Here is a 15071-nt window from a genome sequence, read left to right on the forward strand (position 1 = left end):
GCAACTTTTTAGTTCTCACTGTACACATTTTTGTATTTGAGTAGTAATGACAATAATTAAAAGACAGTAAAATGACATGTTATTGTTTAGTCCCTAACAAAGGCAGCTGTAGATACCCTTATTGCGAGTCTCTTATCTGAGCAACCTTGCTTAGTAAAATTGGACAATTTATCACACCAACCCCTGCAGCACTATGCACAACATGCAAGTGATTAGTTTGCCACTTCAGCTACCAGCTTTGATATAGCTCTGAGAAAGTGGTAGACTGAATGAAAAGGTCAGTGTGGAGCTTCAACTAACTCATGGGGATTGCCTGGCTCAGGGGAGCAATAATGGGCTACAGTGCCTTCTGCCTTTGTAATTCAAAACCAGCCACCTCAGAAGTGATGGGACACTATTGGCATCTGAGGGCTGTTCATTGGACTACGTAAAATGAATTCACTCCTAGTGGACAAAAAAATAACTCCATAATTGCCACACTTATTGACAGCGTCAGCATGGAGCCCAAGAACTGAGTGAACATAAAGAACACACCTTTCTGAAGTCCCTTCGGGTGTGTCTCTTCTGAACAGAGTTGCGTCACACACAGGTGGGGCTAGATGCAGAAGCTTGCATATAAAAAGAGGACTTCAATTACCACAGCTTTCACAATCACTACATGTAATTAAATAATGTGAAACAATGTATAAGTACTTACAATCATTTTTCATGATGGACTCGTTCTGTCTGTGCTGAGTAAATTCTTCACAAGTTACCATCTATAGAGAAGCTCAGGAACATGTTCTAATAAGCCCTTTATTCTACATGAATATGAAAAAGCAGATGGAATAATAATTCTGATTGCCTTTGAGATGTAACAGTGAAATGTCTCCTGGAATTCTACTATACTGGTTTGTTTGGATTGTACACAGTTGGAAAAAGGAGAAAAAAAGAATTTTGTTCTTTAAGTTTTACATAACTGAAAAATGCAAACCAGCACCAATGTTTTTGCTATTTGGTAAAAGAATCTGGATAGTAAAAAAGGTGCCTTACTCTATCTGAAAAGCTGCAACAGTCCTAGAGCTATGGCTATCTTAGACCCATTATATTTTTTCACCTCTTTCCACAAGTAAAATCCTCCATGCAGGACTTTGAGCCACATATTTTACTTTCCCGTAATATCGCCTGCTAATAAGCAGAGCTTTCTGAGGATTTTTGACAAACAGAGTTGATATAAGATACATAGTATATTTTAATAGCAGGAAATAATTTCAGAAATGTAGACGTCTTACTAGCTTCTTAATTACTGTTTATTCAAGCTTTGGAAGTGCATGCTGCTTTCCTTACAGAGATTTTTCTGGTTAAGGGAATATCACAACTGCTCATTGAGAGAGCTTCCTTCCAATTGGGTTCCAATTCCTAAAATCTTTCAAAAATATTTTTTTAGTGGAATTGTTGAGAGAGCTATTACATTTATTTCCACGGAGACTTTTATTTCTAAAAGTCATCTGGATAGGTTTTTTTTATTATCCAACTTATTTAGTAGGTTTGGAATTTATTAGGGCATTACGATACTCTGAAGATTTTTTTGGATGGCCTCCTGAACAATGAAGTTTGTATACAATTTCCAGATACCTGAAGCTTCTGAGATGTATTGTGTGCAGAATATTCACTTCTTTAATGTTTCCACATTTAGTATCATTAGAGCAAGACATTTTTCTTCAATTCTGCTCTTTAGAAAAAAGGAGCTTTAGACCCTCAAAGACCCAATAAATTACTAAAACAGGGCAATTTATGATCCTCCATGTATCTCTGCAAAGAAAATTCTCCCTGCAGGTAGACAAAGTCTGTCTAAGATTCACAGATATTAGGGGCAATTTTATGAAAGGGATCATTAATTATAACTCATGAAAGTTTAATAAGAGGCTTCTTTTTCCCCTATATCTTGCAGGAGTCAAGATCAAAGTAACCGCCATCTGTTGACCCAGCAAGCACGTTAACTGAGAAGTTCAGCATCTATCCTTCTCCTTTTAACTTTAGATAGAACCACACTTGTAAGTTGTTTAGAAAAAGTGGGTTTTTTTTCATATATAATCATATAAGATGGATAGCTGCTACTCTCTTTGCGTGAGATGATAGAATTGTGTTCCACTAATGGTGGTGATTATTCAGAATAAGTATTCTTGATGTATTGTCAAAACGGACTAGTCTTCAGTTACACATCTTGCTTGTCTGCTCCAAGTTCAGGTAATTAAGCATCTTGATAAGATGGCTACTCTTCTCTATTATTTATTTCCTGATCATTTGAAGTGTTTTGCTTTCCACATCTAGTCTGATGCCCAGGAATCTCCTCACAGATACCAAATCTTTTTATACTAATAAATAAACATAATTATGGAGAAAAAGGTAACATGAGAACACAAGAGTCACCATACTGGGTCAGACCATAGTCATGAGAATATAAGAACGGCCATACAGGGTCAGACCAATGGTCCATCTAACCCATCTTGTCTTCCAACAATGGCAAATGCCAGATGCTTCAGAGGGAATGAACAGAATGGGGCAATTTTTGAGTGACCCCCCTCCGTCATCCAGTCCCAGCTTTTGACAGTCAGAGATTTAGAGACACCCAGAGCCTGGGACTGCATCCCTGACCATCTTGGCTAATAGCCATTGTTGGACCTATCCTTCATCAATGTATCTAAATTATTTTTTAATCCTGTTTTATTTGTGGTCTTCACAACATCCCATGGCAATGAGTTCCACAGGTTGACAGTGCATTGTATAAAGAAGTACTACCTTTGGTTTGTTTTGAACCTGCTGGCTATTAGTTTCATTGAGTGACCCCTGGTTCTTGTGTTATGTGAAGGGGTAAATAACATTTCCTTATTCACTTTTTTCACACCATTCAGGATTTTATAGACCTCTATCATATCCCCCTTTGGTCATCTCTTTTCCAAGTTGAACAGTCCCAGTCTTCTTAATCTCTCCTCACATGGAAGATGTTCAATACCTTTAATCATTTTGTTGCCCTTCTCTGCACCTTTTCATTTCTAACATATCTTTTCTAAGATGGAGTGACCAGAACTGCAAGATGTATTCAAGGTGTGGGCATACCATGGATTTATATAATGGCATTGTGGTATTTACTGCCTTATTATCTGTCCCTATCCTAATGATTCCCAACATTCTGTTCACTTTTTTGCCTGCTGCTGCATATTGAGTGAATGTTTTCAGAGAACTATCCACAATGACTCCAAGATCTCTTTCTTGAGTGGTAATGGCTAATTTAGACCCCATCATTTTATATGTATAATTGGGATTATGTTTTCCAATATGCATTATTTTGCATTTATCAACATTGAATTTAATCTGCCCAGTGATCCACCCCATCTTTCACTGCTGGTCTCTCCGTATTTAAAATGCAACTCACTTTCCAATACATGACAGATTTTGCACTGCCCACCTTCTACATAATTGGCAGATGTGGTTTGCCTCTGAGGTAGAATTTCCTGCCAGATTTGAAGTAAATTGCAAATGGGGTTAATAAGTTATAAAACCTGAAATGTATGTCTTCATCTTTGTTGCCCTTATGTAGCATGAAAAATGGAAAACACAGAGACACATAATTTTACTAAATTGACATATTCAAGGTCTAGTGCACAGGACCAAAGATTGGTTGGTGGAATTCTTACTTGGCATACTTTGCACAGCCAGATGCTTTGAGAGTCATAGGCCTTAACTGGGGAGATTTAAATGGGATGAGGGTAACCAAGACCCCATGACAAGCAGTTGTAGTCTGAGTGGCTTCAATCTGAAATCATTTACATAGTGTGATGTGGAAAATGTCACTAGACAATCTATGCTCCAATATTTTAAACAATATTTTGCCTTATCACAGTTCAAATATTCCCCACTAACTGTGATTTCATAAACAAAGGAGAGTCCTTAAATTAAGAACAAACAAAAAACAAACAGGCTCTATTAACATGGAGATAAAGTTGGAAGTAGGGATTGCTGAAATCCTTTCCTATGAAAAACTTTTCCTTTTTTGAAACATTTTTTGTCCTGAACTGGCACAAATCATCAAAAACAACAATATTTTTTGCAGAAAGATGTTTTGAGAAAAAAATCCATTTTTATGAGAATGGAAACTGCATTTTTCAGCTGCCCAGCCACCTGCCTGGGAGGCTTTTGTGAATTTCACTTTCTGACAGGCAGAGATCCAGCCTTTCGGACCATAGAGCTGTGGGGACGTGAGGGAGGCTGAGCACCCCAGTTTTCTGCCTCTACAGCCCTTCAGCGGTGGAAAGGCTGAGAGCCAGAGTCAGGGTGCTCAGTCTCAGCAGCCCTTCTGAAAGGCAGAATGTAAAACAGACAAGAGCCAGGCAGCTGGGCAGATGTCACTTTGATTTTTATGATGGGAAAAAAATAATTATTTTCCCCAACAACAATGAAATTTTCCAAAAGAAAATTTTAGTTTTGCAAAAAGAGCACTTTTCATCAACAAAATCATTCCAGTTACAAATTTCTAACCAGTTCTAGATGGAAGTACATATCAGGCTCATAGGGTGTGAAGAGGGGAGAGGGGAATTCCCTATAATCTTAGTAGACTCACCAGTCCTGTGTGAGTTTATTTAGGTCTATCAAAAGCCTATTTAAACTCACTGAGAGTTTTCAAGTGTCCTATGGTTTGATAAGGTGGGGAACAGAGGATGTTGCTAGGCTGATGCTCCCGAGATACTAACTGTGGTGATTAGCCTGAAGGATCATAGGGCAGTGGGAAGAATTCTGCCATCTTGGATTGCAATGGAATATCTCAAATTCAAAAGATTCAAGCAGGTTAGAAAATAAAGGCTGTATCAGCATTAATAAGACACTCAGTTTCCCAGTCAGGCTATTTGTTATATGGACACCTTCTGTAGGAATTTTTATATTGCCTTCAAAGGGAGTTTGCTTGTATATGGACACAGTAAAAAATGAGTGAGGAAATCAGCATGATGTTTGGAAAATTCTGTTGGAGTGAGGTTGGCATATATGCCACGTAATAATGTGGACTCTTACCTATAATTGGTCATACAACTGGAACGTCACCACCATCATCACTGTCGTCAAGAGCATTTGACAGAATAGCTTATAGCAGTATTTCCCAAACTTGGAATGCTGCTTGTGTAGGAAAAGCCCCTGGCGGGCCGGGCCGGTTTGTTTACCTGCCTCGTCTGCAGGTTCGGCTGATCGCAGCTCCCACCGGCCTCGGTTCGCTGCTCCAGGCCAATGGGAGCTTCTGGAAGTGGCACGGTCTGAGGGACCCACACTGGCTGAATCTATATTCTTATTCTCTATTGTTTTGGTAAATGTGGCTCCTCTTGTGATGCAGACAACCAGTTATCACTGTAGTTTCTCCACAGCAATAGCCTTCAAGCTGTTGCTTATCTTGCTGCTGTCCATGTGTTTATTCTTCTGTCTCAGACATCTTTCCATGCTTCTCTGTATAGCTTTTAGCATCTGCTCTGTGTATCAGGTGTCTACTCCATACAGCATGGTTGGCAGTTCACAGGTGTCAAAAAAGCTTCTTTTTTTTATAAGTAAAATGGAAGCTCACTTCTTACAACGGCGTACTGGTTCGTGTTGACTCTCCTTCCAGCCTTGATACTTCTCTTCCCATTGTATTCCTGGATCAGATTACTATGTATTATGAAGTCACAGTTAAAAAGGTTTTGTTTACTTTAGGTAAGATACCAGGATTGTCAAATTATCATATATTCCTTACACGAAGAATGAGTAATATCTCACTTACCAGCAATAAGGCACATGAAAAGTTTTCAGTGGTGCCCACTGCACAAATGAACCTTAACCTCTAAACCCTTTTCTATGTTTTGTGATTCTTTTTTCTTTTACCACATTTGCAAGGATGTGATTTTGGTCCCATTAGTATTTAGACTGTATCACAACTTCCATTTAACATTGGCTATGAAAGACAAGCTGCCACCATTTCCTCTGTAGATACTTCTGCTGAGCCAGCTGTAACCTGATCCTCCAGAGTATTGTACAGCTCCTTCCAAATGTAATAATTAGGACTCCTTGGACCAATAGGACAAGCTGATTGCCATTAGCAGTGCCCCTTTCTCTCGACTACCACATGTGCATTTGTGTTTGTTTTTGCTATTATAAAAGTAAAGTGAGTCTGTATTTTCCCTTTCATTCTTTTCATCCTCCTGCTCAGCCTGTCCCTGAGCTTTTGATATTCTCCACTATTAAATGTCAGTCTATGCCATTTGAGCTATCTAAAATCAGGGAACAAGCATAGAATACAGAACCAAGTGGGTGTCAAGTTAGGCACACCATTTATCAGGGCACATACCAAAAACTCACTGGTCCAACAGTTATAAGACAACATCAGCAGAAGGTTTTACAGTGTAATATCTGTATTGTGAGAATGACTCGATTGAACATTAGATATCCTGCACTGATTTCTTTAGCGGAATTTTCATGTGGACTTAAACATAGAAGAAGAACACTACATCTAAAATTTTGCAGCGCTGGTTGTTACAGCTGTATTAGTACAGCTGTATAGGGCCAGCGCTGCAGAGTGGCCACACTTACAGCAACCAGCGCTGCAAGTGGTGTTAGATGTGGCCACACTGCAGCGCTGTTGGGCGGCTTCAAGGGGGGTTCGGGGAACGCGAGAGCAAACCGGGAAAGGAGACCAGCTTCGCTGCGGTTTGCTCTCGCGTTCCCCGAACCACCCTGCAAACCGCAGGGAAGGAGACCTGCTTGCTCGGGGGTTCGGGGAACGAGAGAGCAAACCGGGAAAGGAGACCAGCTTCGCCGCGGTTGCTCTCGCCTTCCCCGAACCACCCTGCAAACCGCAGGGAAGGAGACCTGCTTGTTTGGGGAACGCGAGAGCAAACCGGGGAAGGAGACCAGCTTCGCCGCGGTTTGCTCTCGCGTTCCCCGAACCACCCTGCAAACCACAGGGAAGGAGACCTGCTTGCTCGGGGGTTCAGGGAACGAGAGAGCAAACCGGGAAAGGAGACCAGCTTCGCCGCGGTTTGCTCTCACGTTCCCCGAACCACCCTGCAAACCGCAGGGAAGGAGACCTGCTTGCTCGGGGGTTCAGGGAACGAGAGAGCAAACCGGGAAAGGAGACCAGCTTCGCCGCGGTTTGCTCTCGCGTTCCCGGAACCACCCAGCAAACCTCAGGGAAGGAGACCTGCTTGCTCGGGGTTCGGGGAACGCGAGAGCAAACCGGGGAAGGAGACCAGCTTGATTACCAGAGGCTTCCTCAGGTATGCTGGGATACCTGCTTACTCCACGGAGGTCAAGAAAAGCGCTGGTAAGTGTCTATACTTGATTACCAGCGCTGGATCCTCTACACCCGAGACAAAACGGGAGTACGGCCAGCGCTGCAAACAGGGAGTTGCAGCGCTGGTGGTGCCCTGCAGATGTGTACACCTCCTAAGTTGCAGCGCTGTAACTCCCTCACCAGCGCTGCAACTTTCTGATGTAGACAAGCCCTAAAAGAGGCCAATTGCCCAGTTTCAAATGCTCACCCAGGATCTTTTCACCTAATTGAATGCTGTGATGTACAGGTTATCACCATTGCAGAATTTACAGCACATAAAAGTCAGAATAGCTGTCTGCTGAAGCATTTTGTGTTAGGCAAAGCTTAAAGGGCCAGATTTTAAAGGTGTTTAGGCACCTAAATAACTTTAAAAATCTGACCTGGAAGTTTCTGGACTCTAGATGAATTGCTGATATTGATCTTTGATTTTCCGTATCATGAACTAAACTGATTGCTAAACATTTCTACAAATGTTACAAGTCACAAATGGATAATCTATTATCTGTTAGTGTTTTCCTAAGGATGTTGTTAATGACCAGAATTAGAAAATAAGATATTGGCAGCCTATTAGAGGCATTCTAATATATTAAAACTTTGGTTTTGCTCATTATAAAACTTGGAAACTAAACATAGTAGCATCTCCATTGTGCACCTTTCCTGCAGGGGGTGAGGTTTTCATAATCAGACTTTGCACTAATCAAAAAGAGAGCCTGCTAACAATCTTCCCTTGTAATAAAACTGTAATACTTTGCCAAACAAGTTCTTATGACCAAAACATGAAAAAGACGACAATTTGTCAGCTGGTAAATTTGTGTCAAATTTACTTCTTAGTAAACACTATGGGGAAATATATCTGGGAAAAAAAATCTAGGTGTTATCATGGAGAACTCAATAAGGATGTCTTCTTAACATGCAGCAAATAAAACAGATGGATGAATTAATAAAGACACTAATAAGAATACTAGTCTTGTACAAACATTGACTAGTGCCTTATTTGGATGCCTTATCTTACTTGTCTGGATGTGGACTGCATATTTTTCCCTACCCGGTTAAGTCTCACCAAAGAACAAAGATGATTACTAATGAGTCCAGCCTCCCAGGAAGTGTAGGAGCAATGTATATTTATTAATAATTGACACTCTAGGTATATCATCTACCCAAAGTCAAATGACTATGCATGCAATATACAAAAGCAGAATGTCTTTCATTTATTTAAACCCGCTGTCTAACCCTGTCACTTGCCTTCTCTAGATGCATGTTTGTACCTGTGGCATTATAGCTATACACCTCAATATTTGCTTCTCCTTTCCACTATTCACCCTGATACCCTACTGCTTGCTCCTTCTCCCTTCTCCCCTCTTCTCTCCCATGCATGCTGAGAGGGGAGATGACCAAGGGGGAATATGATAGAGGTCTATAAAATCCTGAATGGTGTGAAGAAAGTGAATAAGCACCTCCCTAGTATCTCCCCTCACTGCCTTCTCCCCTTCCACAAACACTGTCTGAACCAACCCCTTCTGCATACACAACTTCCTGATTTTCTGTCTTTTTCCTTATTACTTGTCCAGGCCTTTCTCGTCTCTTTCTTCTTGTCCTTCTTCTCGCCCTTTTTCTATCTCTCAATTTTAACCTTTTTTAAATCTTCTTTCCTGATTTCCTCCCTTACACTTCCTTTTCTCTCCTCCCTTCTCATTCTTTAGTTGCTTTCCCTGTCCTCTTTCTGGTTGTTTCTTTTCTCCTATTCAGACCTAGCATGTTTCTTAAGGGTACCCTTTTCTTCTATTCCACCTTTTTAAATAAGGGGATTAACATAAGGCCCATGTAAAGTTGTTGGGTTTTTAATTTATTAAAAACTCAGAATGCTTGTTTGAAATGATAAATGAGTTTTCCCTTAAATTATGTAACGTCTTCACTGCCTTAAATGTATTCTACTCTGCAGTCCACCGCTGATCTACGAAATCCATGATAGAAGTTATCGTGTGACATTTTGTTTGATTTTTGAAATCTCCAGGACAAGTGATGAAGCTGCTCTAGGCTGTCTCCTTTGCCAAAGGTTTTTAAAGTGGTGAGTATTGTCTATCAGTCCTTAGGGGTGTAGAACTTTCACACCAACATTTATCCACCTTTTAAATGTCTCAGGAGATTTCTGAGGCATTTACACACCATAGGCCCAATATTGATTGGAACTGAAAGGTGCTCAGCTCCTCCGCAGATTGAGCCCCTACTCCTAAACCTAGTCTGCATCTACATTGTCCAGTGTGAATTGACAAGAGACTCACAATGCTTTCTCCATTAACTATCTTCCTATACTTTGTTATACTCTGCTGCATATTTTCAACAGCACTGAGAAGTTTGATATCAAACACAACTTTACGTTTAAGTTGTCTTTCTTCTTCAGCCTGCTAGTTCACCTTTAAAATACAACTCATGTTGTTTTCAGGCTTGAAAATTGTGATTATTTTGGCCACAATTTTGACCTTCATCCCGTGAAAGAGGACAGTTGGATTAAAGCGGAAGTATTGTCAATTTCCTGCAAACTGTTCTGCTTTTAGGGCTTATAGCAAATTATTTATTAATGAGGTCTAATTCCCCAAATTGACTTATGAAGGATTTTCCACGACTTTTAGCATATGTCAAAATTTGTTGCCAGACTCACTGAAATAGGGATCAAATATGTGATTATCAGCCTCTGGATGACATGGAAGATCTGGAGGAGCTGTATGTAGGGGAATGGCCTGGGGTCCAATTAATTGATGTACTAGAGAAGGGTTCTCTGTAACAGTTATTATACCTTCTCAATTTGCTCAGCTTTCACCGAACTGCACCCTTAATATTTTAAGCATTTTTAAACTTATATCAGCCACCTCACTGATGCCTGTTTCAAGAAACAGTTGTAGACAGTGCAGTTGACAAGTTCACCCATGTATTTGATGGGATTGCAGGGTTTCGGTATTTATCAAAACTGTGTTACAGCAAGGAAGAAGCATGAGAAAGATTAAATGTTGCAGAACAGAGTCTGTTAAGCCTGATGATTATTACCAGAATCTTCTGTTACTGAACTGTGATATTTAATACTACATTTTAAAGAGTACTGATGTAAGCTTGGCTCACATATCTCAACTTAATTCTTAGCTCTATAAATGTATTCTATGTTGTAAAATGTCCAACTCCATTATCCAATATATTTTTAAAGAATTATAAATGTTAAACTATATATATATATATGAGAGTCATAGGATGCACAGATGAAAAATAAAAAGGTAAATATACATTATGAGAGAAGGCAATAAGGGGGTCAGACATTACTAAAATGGGGAATAGAAATGTAAAATTCAGATAAGAGGTAAATTAAATAGTATTAAACCCTGAGATACTTATTAAGCCATCAGAGGGAAGCTAGATGATGATGTCACACCTAGCAGAGGGAAGAAGACTCATGTAAAGTTGGATGCGCTCCAGTTTGTGCTATAGATTTATGCAGTTAATTTTGTCCCTTGACTGCATTCAGATGAGCATTTCTTCTCGACATACACCAAGAAAATTGCTGCATTATAGCTGTGTTAATGGTAATCAGCATGCTAATGAGCACCAGAAGGTCGTTACAGAAAAGAGAGGTTCAAAGATGTATAACCTAGAGGAGAAAGAGAAGTAAGTCTTTAGGGAATGCAAGTGTCTTGTTTGTAGGTCATAGATTATTTGTTTTGGTCATTGTAGAGTACAGGGAGTTTAATTTAAGGACAGAAAAAGATTAAGCTTCTTGAATTTTAGAAGTAGCATAACCTAATTAAATATATGCCTATGAATAGACAATAAAAGAGCACTGCATTGCTTTTATTCTATTCTAATCAAATGTGTTCTTTGATAGATATAGTAGCATTATGGTATGTTTCTTGTATGGTATGAAATATAACATTGTTACTCACATTTAAAATATAATAGGAAACTACACTTCCAGGGTTTTGTACTTTGCTAATGAAAGCAAGAAAAAGAGGGTGAGGTCTTACAGACAAAAAATCAGAGAAAATATGTCAAGACAGCAAATGAAGACACAGAGTAAAATCAGAGAAAAGAAACCATGCAAATATATCTGTGGGCGTAAGATGCCAAGAAAAATACAAAACTCAGAAGCTACTCAACCATTTGTCACTAATATATCAGTGACATAACAATCACAGTGAATGTATAAAATACTAAATGGTAAATATCTTCTTGTTTTCATCAGGTACTCATATCTGCTCCAAAAGGTTAATGTATTCATTGTTACTGACAAAAAATATATATACACTATCAGATGGGATTCTAAAACACTGAAAAAGTAGATGAAAAAAGGGGAAGCTCTTTGGCCATTTTAGAGGTAAAACCATATTATAGGAAGAATAAGTAAACAGTTAATATGTAAACCTCGTACAAGCTAGATCCTGTACATTATGGGCCAGATTGTCAAATGCACACATTGTCTCCTTAGGGCAGGGGTGGGCAACCTCTGGCACGCGACTCATCAGGGTAAGCACCCTGGCGGGCCGGGAAAGTTTGTTTACCTGCCGCGTTGGCGGGTTTAGCTGACCCCGGCTCCCACTCGCTGTCCCAGGCCAATGGGGGTGGCGGGAAGCTGCGGCCAGCACATCCTTCGTCCACACTGCTTCCCGCCACCCCCATTGGCCTGGGACGGTGAACCACAGCCAGTGGGAGCCACAGTCAGCCGAACCTGACGACACGGCAGGTAAACAAACTGGCCCGGCCCACCAGGGTGCTTACATTGGCGTGCCGCGTGCCAGAGGTTGCCAACTCTGCCTTAGGGCCAGATTTTCTGAAGAGTTCAGTTTCCAATTAGGCACCTAATTGAAGTGACCAGATTTCCAAAAGTGCCTAGCAGCTCATGTGAGAAAAATGGGAACTACACTTTTGATGTCTAAATGAGAGCTGTTGGGTGCTGAACTCTTTTGAAAATGTGAGCAGATATGCTCAGTAAAATCTAGCAGCTGGTGGTTCTCACTAAACACACCCTTCTAATAATAAAGGGGTTGTTTTTGTTTTGATTTTCTACTAGAGGTAAGATGGAAGAAGTCGGTGGCAGATCTAGGAACAAAACTTAGATCTCTTGAATTCCAGTTTAGTGCTTTGGTCACAAACTATTGAAATCTAGGCTATGTCTGACTGGATTAGACCAATGGCCCATCTAATATAGTATCTTGTGTCCAAGACTGGTAAACACTAGATACTTTAGAGAAATAGGTAAGATACAATAGATATCTATAAGATAACCTGCTTCAGATAATTTACCTCCGAAACCCCCAAAATGAGAGGTTGGTTCAATTTCTGAAAGAAAAGGGTTTGAATCCCATCCAAAACTCTTGTTTATTTTTAAAATGTACTGTTACAACACTGAATACTTTTCTTATGCATAAAAACGTGTAATCTCTCTTTAAATTCTGTTGAGCACTTGGCCACAGTGGTTTCTGTGGCAATGTGTTCCATAGGTTAATTGTGCATTGTATGAATAAGTTAATCTTTCCTCCTCTCGCAGGCCTAGGCTTTGTTATTATGAAGACTTAAATTCATCAGTAAGCTCAAGTTGACAGATCTCCTGTTAAGACACTATGCAGTTGTTCCACTTCCTGTTGTTCGCTTCATCTCAACAACTGAAACTCAAAAGGAGCATTCCAGGGTTGATTGCTCAGCTAGGCTGGATGCTAGAATACCAGGCAATCACTTGTTTGCATTATCTCTTCTTCATAATTTAGTTCCTGAGTTACCCTGAAGTCACTCATTCCACACTGAAAATAGCACATGCTACCAGGAGTGGAAAGAAACAGATTATTGGTGAATTCAGAAGGAAAAAGGCCACACTGGGACACTACCGAGGTATTTTTAAAAAAGTGTTAGAGAAGGTCAGTCAGCACATGAGTCAACCACTCAGTAGAGAGGAGGTTACCCTTTGAGCAGTTTATTCAATAATAGGTTTCATGCACCAACCACTGATTCAATCTGGTACTGGCCTCAGAGCCTAGATGGCTCACAAGTCTGATCCAGTATGACAAATACGTATATTCATATGTAAAGTCTAATAATAATGACAATGATTTCAGCAATGAGAGAAATTAACAATGGTTACCTAAGAGCCAATGTGTAAGCAACAAGTAAATCCCACCAACACTGAGAATGACAAGCAATGCAGAAGATAAAACCCTAAACACTAGGAAACCTACCTTCAGCAAATATTTTAAATCCCATGTTAACTTCAAAGACAGACCAAATGACCCTGTTCCTCCCCTCCACCCCTTTTTTTTTTTTTTTTTTTTTTACACTTTGACAATACTTGTTCCCCTTAATGTATTTTAAATTGGATTGAAGAGACATGGGAAAGTTTCAAATGACAATTTGAATGTATATGAAAGCTGTATAGTGAAAAGTTGCTCTCTTCCTGATGGTGGTTGGTGTGAATAAACGATGTATAGACACTCAGTAAATGAGGAGGAGGATGAAGAGGGAGAAAAAGCACTGCAAAAGCAATATAAAGGTTTGAGCATTATTGTGTCTCTAGGGAAAATGTCACCTCAGAGAGGGACAAGGTGGGTGAGGTAATATCTTCTTCAAGAGCTCTGTGTAAGCTAGAAAGCTTGTCTCTCTCACCAACAGAAGTTGGTCCAATAAAAGATATTATCTCACCCGCCTTGTCTCTTTTGGAACATAGGATATTCAACTCTAGAAATGTTTCACTTCACAGAGGTCCTAAAAGGCCTTAAAGAAGTGAACGTATCTACTGGATATTATAGCAAACTGGAACATCCACACCATAAATACAAGAAATGATTGTGGTAAGTACTAGAAACTGTAAATTAGACTTAGTAAAAAAGAAAGCGCAAGGAAATTTTTGCAAAAATGTTCACAAACTTTTGTTTATTTTTTCCATCAATTTAGAAATTCCAATAAAATTTCAAAATTCCAACCAGATTTACTGTGTACATGGTAATGACTTTTAACTTAAGCTCAATTGTTAATGCCATATAACTAGGAGGGACGTTGACTGCAGAAGGATTAAAGCCTGATTAATCTAAATGTCGGAGAAAATGAACGTCACAAAGCCTAGAATTCAGAGATTGCTCTGAATGTTGTGTTACCGGGATGCCATAACGGACTATTTTACAATTTTTCTACAAATAGCATGCTTGAAGATACCACACTTCATAGGCCTTCAAGCATGTCTAATCCTTAATTGCTCCTTTCAGAATATGGGGACCCTAGCATTGTTTTAGATATATCCATCACCAGACAGACAATTCCTGAACATTGCTAAGGCATCCACGGACAGCTTTCCAATTAGGCACAGAACCCACATGCCTAGGAGCGCCAACATTCTAGGGGTGCCTAAAAGTTAAAAGTGGATTAGAAGTTTCATTTTTTTGCTGAAAACATGAAGGTCAGCTGTTTGTGGGGCTGGGGGGAGACTGAAGACGCTTTGCCTGGGGCACATAAAGTGTAAATCTGGCCCTGGAGGCATCAATGTCGTTATGAGACATCTACAAGTACAGGATACCCCACTCTAACCAGTAGAATCTTTTAAGTACTACCATTGTACAATGTACTATGCTTATCATCAAGAAAATGTTTCACTCTTCACACAGACCAGATGTTAACTATTGTGCTATTTATTGTATTTTGATAAATTTCTCATTTTGCCTTATTTAGACTGATATCAGACAGACACTAATAAAATAATAATAATATTTCACTCTTGGAGGATAAGTCA

This window comes from Gopherus evgoodei, chromosome 1 (genome assembly GCF_007399415.2).
Source record: "Gopherus evgoodei ecotype Sinaloan lineage chromosome 1, rGopEvg1_v1.p, whole genome shotgun sequence".
Classification (NCBI taxonomy): Eukaryota; Metazoa; Chordata; order Testudines; family Testudinidae; genus Gopherus; species Gopherus evgoodei.